This window comes from Stegostoma tigrinum, chromosome 24, assembly GCF_030684315.1.
Source record: "Stegostoma tigrinum isolate sSteTig4 chromosome 24, sSteTig4.hap1, whole genome shotgun sequence".
In the NCBI taxonomy this organism is placed as follows: Eukaryota; Metazoa; Chordata; class Chondrichthyes; order Orectolobiformes; family Stegostomatidae; genus Stegostoma; species Stegostoma tigrinum.
Window position 1 is genome coordinate 19,640,465 of NC_081377.1, and position 10,595 is coordinate 19,651,059.

The window sequence follows — 10,595 nt, forward strand, 5'->3', positions numbered from 1 at the left end:
TGCAATTGTTTGTTGCGAACTGAGCGGAGGTGTTCTGCAAAGCGGTCTCCAAGCCTCCGCTTGGTTTCCCCAATGTAGAGGAAGCCACACCGGGTACAGTGGATGCAGTATACCACATTGGCAGATGTGCAGGTGAACCTCTGCTTAATGTGGAATGTCATCTTGGGGCCTGGGATAGGGGTGAGGGAGGAGGTGTGGGGGCAAGTGTAGCATTTCCTGCGGTTGCAGGGGAAGGTGCCGGGTGTGGTGGGGTTGGAGGGCAGTGTGGAGTGAACAAGGGAGTCACGGAGACAGTGGTCTCTCCGGAAAGCAGACAGGGGTGGGGATGGAAAATTGTCTTGGGTGGTGGGGTCGGATTGTAAATGGCGGAAGTGTCGGAGGATGATGCGTTGTATCCGGAGGTTGGTAGGGTGGTGTGTGAGAACGAGGGGGATCCTCTTAGGGCGGTTGGGGCGGGGTGTGAGGGATGTGTTGCGGGAAATACAGGAGACGCGGTCAAGGGCATTCTGGATCACTGGGGGGAAAGCTGCGGTCCTTGAAGAACTTGGACATCTGGGATATGCGGGAGTGGAATGTCTTATCGTGGGAGCAGATGCGGCGGAGGCAGAGGAATTGGAAATAGGGAATGGAATTTTTGCAGGAGGGTGGGTGGGAGGAGGTGTATTCTAGGTAGCTGTGGGAGTCGGTGGGCTTGAAATAGACATCAGCTACAAGCTGGTTGCCTGAGATGGAGACTGAGAAGTCCAGGAAGGTGAGGGATGTGCTGGAGATGGCCCAGGTGAACTGAAGGTTGGGGTGGAAGGTGTTGGTGAAGTGGATGAACTGTTCGAGCTCCTCTGGGGAGCAAGAGGCGGCGCCGATACAGTCATCAATGTACCGGAGGAAGAGGTGGGGTTTGGGGCCTGTGTAGGTGCGGAAGAGGGACTGTTCCACGTAACCTGCAAAGAGGCAGGCATAGCTGGGGCCCATGCGGGTGCCCATGGCCACCCCCTTAGTCTGTAGGAAGTGAGAGGAGTCAAAAGAGAAGTTGTTGGGGGTGAGGACGAGTTCAGCTAGGCGGATGAGAGTGTCGGTGGAGGGGGACTGGTCGGGCCTGCGGGACAGGAAGAAGCGGAGGGCCTTGAGGCCATCTGCATGCGGAATGCAGGTGTATAGGGACTGGACGTCCATGGTGACTGTATCGGCGCCGCCTCTTGCTCCCCAGAGGAGCTCGAACAGTTCATCCACTTCACCAACACCTTCCACCCCAACCTTCAGTTCACCTGGGCCATCTCCAGCACATCCCTCACCTTCCTGGACCTCTCAGTCTCCATCTCAGGCAACCAGCTTGAATTTGATGTCCATTTCAAGCCCACCGACTCCCACAGCTACCTAGAATACACCTCCTCCCACCCACCCTCCTGCAAAAATTCCATTCCCTATTCCCAATTCCTCCACCTCCACCGCATCTGCTCCCACGATAAGACATTCCACTCCCGCACATCCCAGATGTCCAAGTTCTTCTAGGACCGCAACTTTCCCCCCACAGTGATCGAGAACGCCCTTGACCGCGTCTCCCGTATTTCCCGCAACACATCCCTCACACCCCGCCCCAACCGCCCTAAGAGGATCCCCCTCGTTCTCACACACCACCCTACCAACCTCCGGATACAACGCATCATCCTCCGACACTTTCGCCATTTACAATCCGACCCCACCACCCAAGACATTTTTCCATCCCCACCCCTGTCTGCTTTCCGGAGAGACCACTCTCTCCGTGACTCCCTTGTTCGCTCCACACTGCCCTCCAACCCCACCACACCCGGCACCTTCCCCTGCAACCGCAGGAAATGCTACACTTGTCCCCACACCTCCTCCCTCACCCCTATCCCAGGCCCCAAGATGACATTCCACATTAAGCAGAGGTTCACCTGCACATCTGCCAATGTGGTATACTGCATCCACTGTACCCGGTGTGGCTTCCTCTACATTGGGGAAACCAAGCGGAGGCTTGGAGACCGCTTTGCAGAACACCTCCGCTCAGTTCGCAACAAACAACTGCACCTCCCAGTCGCAAACCATTTCCACTCCCCCTCCCATTCTCTTGATGACATGTCCATCATGGGCCTCCTGCGGTGCCACAATGATGCCACCCGAAGGTTGCAGGAACAGCAACTCATATTCCGCCTGGGAACCCTGCAGCCCAATGGTATCAATGTGGACTTCACCAGTTTCAAAATCTCCCCTTCCCCTACTGCATCCCTAAACCAGCCCAGTTCGTCCCCTCCCCCCACTGCACCACACAACCAGCCCAGCTCTTCCCCCCCCACCCACTGCATCCCAAAACCAGTTCAACCTGTCTCTGCCTCCCTAACCGGTTCTTCCTCCCACCCATCCCTTCCTCCCACCCCAAGCCGCACCCCCATCTACCTACTAACCTCATCCCACCTCCTTGACCTGTCCGCCTTCCCTGGACTGACCTATCCCCTCCCTACCTCCCCACCTATACTCTCTCCACCTATCTTCTTTACTCTCCATCTTCGGTCCGCCTCCCCCTCTCTCCCTATTTATTCCAGTTCCCTCTCCCCATCCCCCTCTCTGATGAAGGGTCTAGGCCCGAAACGTCAGCTTTTATGCTCCTGAGATGCTGCTTGGCCTGCTGTGTTCATCCAGCCTCACATTTTATTATCTTAGAATTCTCCAGCATCTGCAGTTCCCATTATCTCTGATCCATTCTTGAGGCTTGTGTTCAGTAATGATGGTTAAGTATCTCAGTGTGAGGGCCAGTTTTTTTGCAGCATCTGAAGTGGTGTGCAGTTGAGCTTTAAATATGTCACCAGAGTCATGAAGCACTGAAGGTCCCATCACTGGAGAGCTTTACTTTCTCTCCAGATTCCTTGAGATCAGGGTTCCCAAGAGTCTGACTAATGGAGCTTAAAATAACTAATGGAGCATAAAATAGTACATTGAATGGAAAAAGCTGAGAGCCAAAGCTGATCAGGCATGGTGAATTGAGCGCAACAAAATATTTTAACTATTTTCCAGAAAATTCTGCTTAATGTTTCGTGAATACTCAGAAGAGGGAGATCAAATGTCATTGGCATATACCAAAGAAAAAAAACAACCAAACTTAACATTACATAAAGAACATTCCTAACAAGTCTGGCTGGTTGTTTCCAAAATATTTAGCCTTACTGTTTAATAATTTGCACTGAAACGAAATAATAGGATTATTCATTGTACTGTTTTTAGTTTAATGAACCTGTTGTATTCCATGTTCCAACTGAGATTTAGACAATTACAGACAATGACAAAAAATTTGAAATATTTATTTCAGCTATATTTAGCTTATAGTAAATCTGCACAAGGAGCTAAGTCCTAATTGTTTTCAGATCAAGTGACGTTCACAAAGTGTCAAAACCATGAACAATACTAACAGTAACTAGATCATTTCATAGCAGCAACTTGATACATAGGAGAACAGGAATATAAATGTTTCAAAGATTATATCGGCTATGTGGCACAGATAGGTCATTTGACTCAATCAATTTATGCTGGTGGTCATGCTCCATTGAACGCTCTTTGCATTCTTTCTTCTCTAAATGTCACCTAGTAATAATCTATTCCCTTCTCTCTTTAGTCATTGTTCTGGCATCTCCTTCATTTTACTTATACTGTTCACTTCAACCACATCACTCTCTTTTAGAACAGAAATTTCTTCTGAATTTCCAGTTTCAGTTCTTGATGACTGTCTAAGTTAAATTGCCACTGGTCATGGTCTTCCATGTAAAAAGAATCTTTTTGCTTCTAGTCTATCAAAATTCTACACTATTTAAAAGTTTAATGAATTTCATGAGCTATGAGAAGTACAAGAAAGTACTCTCTTCAGTGCAAGAGTTACTGTTTGGTGGCTTGAGCCCTCACTGACTACCTTAATTACTGTAGAAAGTCACATAGTCTTTGCTGGAAAGTAGGCATTGCCATTCATGTCAAAGATGTTGAATCAAAAAGTCAAAGTTCTAAATTGGAAGAAGACCAATTTTGACAGTATTAGGCAAGAACTTTCAAACGTTGGTTGGAGACGGGTGTTTGCAGGTAAAGGGATGGCTGGAAAATGGGAAGCCTTCAAAAATGAAGTAACAAGAGTCCAGAAACAATATGTACCTGTTAGGGTGAAGGGCAAGACTGGCAGGTGTAGGGAATGCTGGATTACTAGAAACATTTGAGTTTTGCTCAAGAAAAAGAAGGAAGCAGGAACAGACAGCAGAGATTGAATGAATCCCTAGAAGAGTAAAATGCAGTAGGAGTGCACATAAGAGGGAAACCAGGAGGGGGGAGAAGGAGGAGACATAAGACAGCTTTGGCAAATAGGGTTAAGGAGAATCCAAAAAGAGATTCAACAAATACATTAAGGACAAAAAGGTAACAAGGGAGAGAGTAGGACCCCTTAAAGATCAGCAAGGCTGCCTATGTGTGGAGCTGCTGGAGATGGGGAGATACTAAATGAGTATTTTGTATCAGTGTTTACTCTATTAAAGGGTATGGAAGATTAGAACAATGACGTGGGGAAATAAATAGTGACGTCTTGAAAAAATGTCCACATTACGAAGAGGAGATACTGGACGGCTTAAGACACATAAAAGTGAATAAGTCCCGAGGACCTGATCGGCTGTACCCTAGAACGTTGTGGGAAGCGAGGGAAGTGGTCGCTGGGCCCCTTGCTGAGATACTTGTATCATTGATAGCCACAGTTGAGGTGCTGGAAGACTGGAGTTTGGCTAACATAGTGCCAATATTTAGGAAAGGTGTTAACGAAAAGCCAGGAAACTATAGACTTGTTTGACAATATTTCTTCTCATTGAGATTCAATATGGATTTATCCTCTACCACTATTATTAAGAGAGGCTCCTAGTCTCAGCAAACGAAAGAAAATTGGTAGCACCACTCCTTTTAACCGCAAGCCGCCAGTTGGTCATGCAAAACATGACTGTAGAAGGACAAATGGTCAATGATTCCAATAGGTAGTTGAGGCACTTGAAGGACACAAAAGTGCAGCCTACAAAGACAGAATAAGAGAATGCTGACACTAATGATTATTGGTATGAACTTGAGGAGATGAATGGCCGCCTTCAGTATCGTACTAACATAATCCTGTACCAATTCTTAAGAAATAAGCTTGTTGACATTATTACATGCTCAGAGGGGATGCTTCCTAGAAATTGTCTTGCTTCCAAGGAATGATTTGGTTGAACTGTACTTACCCCAGTGTAAGAAGCTAACAAAATATCCCATTCTAAGCAAGAGTACCTGCTATCGAGTGATGCAAATCTACTTCCAGTCGTCAAGGGATGATCAAAATTGTAGGTTATAATTTTAACTGATTTACTATGTAGACATGTACATGAGCTTATATTTGCACATAACAAATGGCTCTTTCACTAACTACTAATGGTACAGTGTCCCAGTGTAATTCAACGCATTGTCAATAAAATTGTGAAAAGAAGGAAGCAAAAGGTGGAATATTTCCAGACCCTGAACAACGTGGGCAGTGGCCAGTTAGCTGGCAAAATATGGCAAGAATTGAAAAGTAAGATTCTCAATGTTGAGTAAATGTCTGATTTTCTTCCCCCTAAGTTTTGAATGGGTGAGATAAGAATCGTGCTGGGGAGTGAAGAGAGGCCTTATTTGCATGTCCTAACATCTCCTTTTTACCTATCCTTACCTTATTTATGTGTAGTTTGTTATTTCACCAGCAGTACAGAAAAACTAGCAAGTGAGAGTTTTCGAAATGAAAATTGGGTTGAATAACTGGCAGCTGTAGTTCACTGTGTCTTCACCAAGCATTCATCTTGATCAGAATTTCCCAACATCTCAGGCCACATTTTATGGGCAGTGGCAACCTCCATTCTTCATCCATGGGGTCAATATCAAACACAAGTCTCACCACACCATCAAGGTACATCTTGGACTCAAGTGTGCTACAGTTCAAGACTTCAATACTGCATCTTTAGAGATCACCAGTGCTGCTCCATGTATTTTGCCCTAATAGTCAGGAATCCATCTTTTGCATCAAACCAGGGTGCTTCTCAAATCTCCTAGCCTGCTTTCTTAGCACCCACTTACTTTGAGCCTACCTGGATGTTCTTAGCACCTTTTTTTGTTTTGCCTTGCGTTTTAGCACAAACACAAAGCCAGTGTGCTTGTCATGCTCAAAGCTATAATCAGTCAAGGACTGGAAATATTGCTGGATGGTAGTGTGCTACATAAACGTCACAACTGCAGTACGTGCCAGCAGCTTACATGGCAAACACTCTGCATGTGCTACATCTAAATGACGATGTCAGAAAGTGGAAAGGAATTAGCCCTCAGTCACGTTTAGAATGACTGCCATCAAAGGATATCGGTGCAATCAGCTAATGGCATTGTCTGATATCAGTTCAGGGCTTGGATGTAGTCAATTGGGTGCTTTGGGTGTAAGCATCAGAGACTCTAGCTCCTTTATAGTCCTGGCAGTGGGGCCCAGCAGGTCCAGTACAACCAGAAGGGAGTGCAGCAATGTGTGCTCCAAAGATATCAGTCAAAGTGAATCATCAATTGGGGCTGTCCATCCATGTCAGTTAGGAGGGGTGGTCCATGGTCATTCCAGATTGTCTACTCACTGGAGGTTAAGGGAGGTGTTATCAGAGGCAATTGCTGAGGTGTGGTCTTTAGGGAGGTCATTTGTGGGGATTGGAGGTAAAATACCAGGATGCAGGTTGGATAATAAATGTGAAGAGAGGCAGCTCAACATAAGTGTGGATACAAGATAACAAAGTGTAGAGCTGGATGAACACAGCAGGCGGTGTATATGGTTGGGTGGGAATATGGTGGAAGATCAATCCCAATAGAGTTGACAGGTAGGGAAAGGCAGGAAAGGACATAAAGGTTTTGGGGAATCACATAGATTGTGAGGCTGAGGCTGAGACTGTCTCTGTGAAGCATTATCTGTGCTGTCTTCCATCCTCATCCAAATCACAAGTGCACAATTGGAATTTTAAAAAATCACAGCTACCAAATCACAAGTGGTGGAGTAAGTGTTTTGCTTTTCCCCCACTGAAGTGGGGCTGTATTTGTGAACAATATGAAGCCACATGGCAATAGCATTAAACGGACACTTGGGTCAGGTTAAAAACACATCTGCTAACACAGAATTGTAGATACGAACCTTATGCATTGGCCAACTTTATCAACTAAAAATTCTGGCCACAAGCAATCATGGCCATGTTACTGAATACTACAAATTGATCCTCGTAATGGCTGAGAAACAGAAATAATGTCAGATGAGCTGCAAAGTTTCATCTATGTTCCACAATTCCCAAGCATGTTCCATGGTCTTATTGCCTACACATTGTCCAAGGACTACTAACTTCACATCCTGAAATATGGGTGCATCATTATCTTACATGCAATGTTGCCTTTGTTGGGTAATATAGATTTTGGGGATGAAGATAGAAGTTCTCATTGTTCCAAACACCATCTCCTACTGTATTTGTGCCAAATGTCTTCTGCAGCATACATCCAATCAAATCAATGATGTGCAAGGCCCAAGTAGAGGCATGCCATTGCTGTCTTTGACTTATGCCTCCATGTCCCAAAGTTTTGACAGTGCTGTTTACATGCTATTTGTATATACTGTGACTGCTGAACTGTCACATTACTGAGGAATTGCTTTGATTCCGATGTTGCAGATTGTAGACAGGCTTTGGAAATTCAGGAGGCAAGTTATTTGCTGCAAAGGTCCTAACCTCAGACCTGGTCTTGCAGCCACAGTATTTATCTGACCAGTCTAGTTCAATGTTAATAATGGGAGATTTGGTGATTGTAGTGTTGTTGGAACTTAAAGAGTGATGGCTAGGATTTCACTTGTTGGAGATGGTCATTGCCTGGCACTTGTATGGCATGAAAGTTGTTATCTCATTGTTAGCACAAAACCTGGATATTGTCCAGATCATGCTACATTTAGATGTGGATTATTTCATTAACTGAGAAATTGTGAATGGTGCTAAACATAAGAACCAGAAGCAGGAGTAGGCCATCCGGCCCTTCAAGCCTACCCTGCCATTTAATAAGATCATGGCTGATCTTTTTGAGACTCAGCTCCACTTTCCCACCCGTACGCCATCACCCTTAATTCCTTTGCTGTTCAAAAATTTATCTAGCCTTGCCTTAAAAACATTCAGCGAGCTAACTTCAACCGTTCCACTGGGCATGGAATTCCACAGATTCACAAACCCTTTTGGGTGAAGAAGTTCCTCCTGACATCGGTCCTACATCTGCTTCCCTTTATTTTGAGTCGATGCCTCCTAGTCCTAGTTTTACCTGCTAGTAGAAACAATCTCCCTGCCTCCACCTTATCTATTTCCTTCATCACCTATATATGTTTCTGTAAGATCTCCCCCCATTCTTCTCAATCCCAATGAGTGTAATCCCAGCCTAAACATTGTGCAATCATCAGCAAACATCCCAACATCAGACCTTTTGTTTGAGTGATGGGACTTCATGGAGTCTGGAGTTACTGTTGAGGACTCCCAGGGCAATTCCCTCTTGACTGTGTACCACTGTGTCACCATCACCATGGTGATGATCTTTGCTGTGGAGAAGGACATGGAAGCCAGGGTACTTCGTGAAATAAATAGTGATGTCTTGAAAGGAGGTCATATTGCAGGAAAAGGAGGTGCTGGAGGTCTTAAAACATATAAAGGCAGATAAATCCCCAGACCTAATCAGCTGTTTCCCAGAACTCTGTGGGAAGCCAGGGAAGACATTACTGAGCCACTTGCTAAGATAGCCACAGGTTAGGTGCCAGAAGACTGGAGATTGGCTATTGTGGTGCTATTATTTAAGGAAGTCTGACAGGAAAAGACAGGGAACTATAGATAGTGAGCCTTACGTCAGTGGTGGTAAGTTTTTGGATCCTGAAAGACAGGATTTACATGCATTTGGAAAGGCAAGGACTGATTAGGGATAGTCAACATGTTTTTATGCGTGGGAAATAATGTCTCATTAACTTGACTGAGTTTGTTGAAGAGGTGACAAAGATGGTTGAAGGCAGAGTGGCAAACGTTGTCTATGTGTACTTCAGCAAAGCGTGTAGACTAGTTAGCAAGTTTAGATCACATGGGATCCAGAGAAGCCAGCCAATTGGATATAAAATTGGCTGGAAGGTAGAAGACAGAAGATGATAGTAGAGGGTATGTTTTTGGGCTGGAGGCCTGTGACCAGCAGTGCACCGTAATGATCAGTGCTGGGTCCATTGCTTTTTGTCATTTGTATAAACGATTTGGATGTGAATTTAGGACACATGGTTAGTAAGTTTACCAATGACACCAAAATAGGTGTTGTAATGGTCAATGAAGAAGATTATCTCAGATTACGACGGGAACTTGATCAGATGGGCCAATAAATAACAAATGGAGTTTAAATTAGATAAATGTGAGGTATTGTGTTTTGATAAGGCAAACCAGGGCAGGACTTAAACAGTTAATGTTAGGGCCCTGAGGAGTGTTGCTGAACAAAGAGTCCAAGGGGTGCAGGTGCACAGTTCCTTGAATATTGAGTCACTAGTTGACGTGGTGTTGAAGAAGGCATTCTGGGCCCTTGCCTTCACTGCTCAATGCATTGAATATAGGAGCTGGCATCTCATGGTGCAGCTTAAATAATGGCAACTTTTGAAATACTGCATTCAATTCTGGTCTTCCTACTACAGGAAAAATGTTGTGAAACTTGAAAGGTTTCAGCTGCAGGGAGACATTGAGTAGGCTGGGGCTTTTCTCCCCTGGAATGTCATGGGCTGAAGGGTCACTTTTATAGAGGTTCATAAAATCATGAAGGGGATGGATAGCCCAGGTCTTTCTCGTCACGCAGGGGAGTCCAAAACTAGGTTTAATGTGACTGGGGAAAGATTTAAGAAGGGCCTAAAGGGTAATTTTTTGTGCAGAGGGTGGTGCGTGTGTGGAATGAGCTACCAGAGAAAGTGATGGAGGTGGGTACAATTACATTTAAATGGCATATGGATGGGTATATGAAGAGGAAGAGTTTAGAGGGATATGTGTGAAATGCTGGCAAATGGGATGAGGTCAGATTGGGATGTCTGATCAGTGCAGATGAGTTGGACTGAGGGGTCTGTTTCTGTTCTGTATGACTCTAAGTCAATACCTGGTTATTCATTCATCCATTCTTTTATTTTTTGCGAAGTTTTAGTGGTTGATGCAATTAATGCCTCGAAGAGCCATTTTAGAAGCCACTTAAGAGTTATCCACATTGTTGTGGGTCTGGAGTCAAGTGCAGCCTAGGCTAGATAAGCATGTCGGACTTCCTTCTCTAAATGGCATTAGTGAGCCTGATGCATGCTCGCAACAATGATTTCACAGTTGTTGTTAGGACTTTAATTCCAGCTGTATTAGAATTTCAATTGTCTGCAGTGATGGGATTTCATCCTATGTATCCAAAGCATTACCTGAGTCTCTGAATTGCTAGTCCAGTGCTAATACCACTATGTCTATGTCATTGTCATTGTCCTCCTGAAACCAGTCAGAGAGCAAACATACTCTAAAACAAGCATGTAAAGAGGTGTTTGA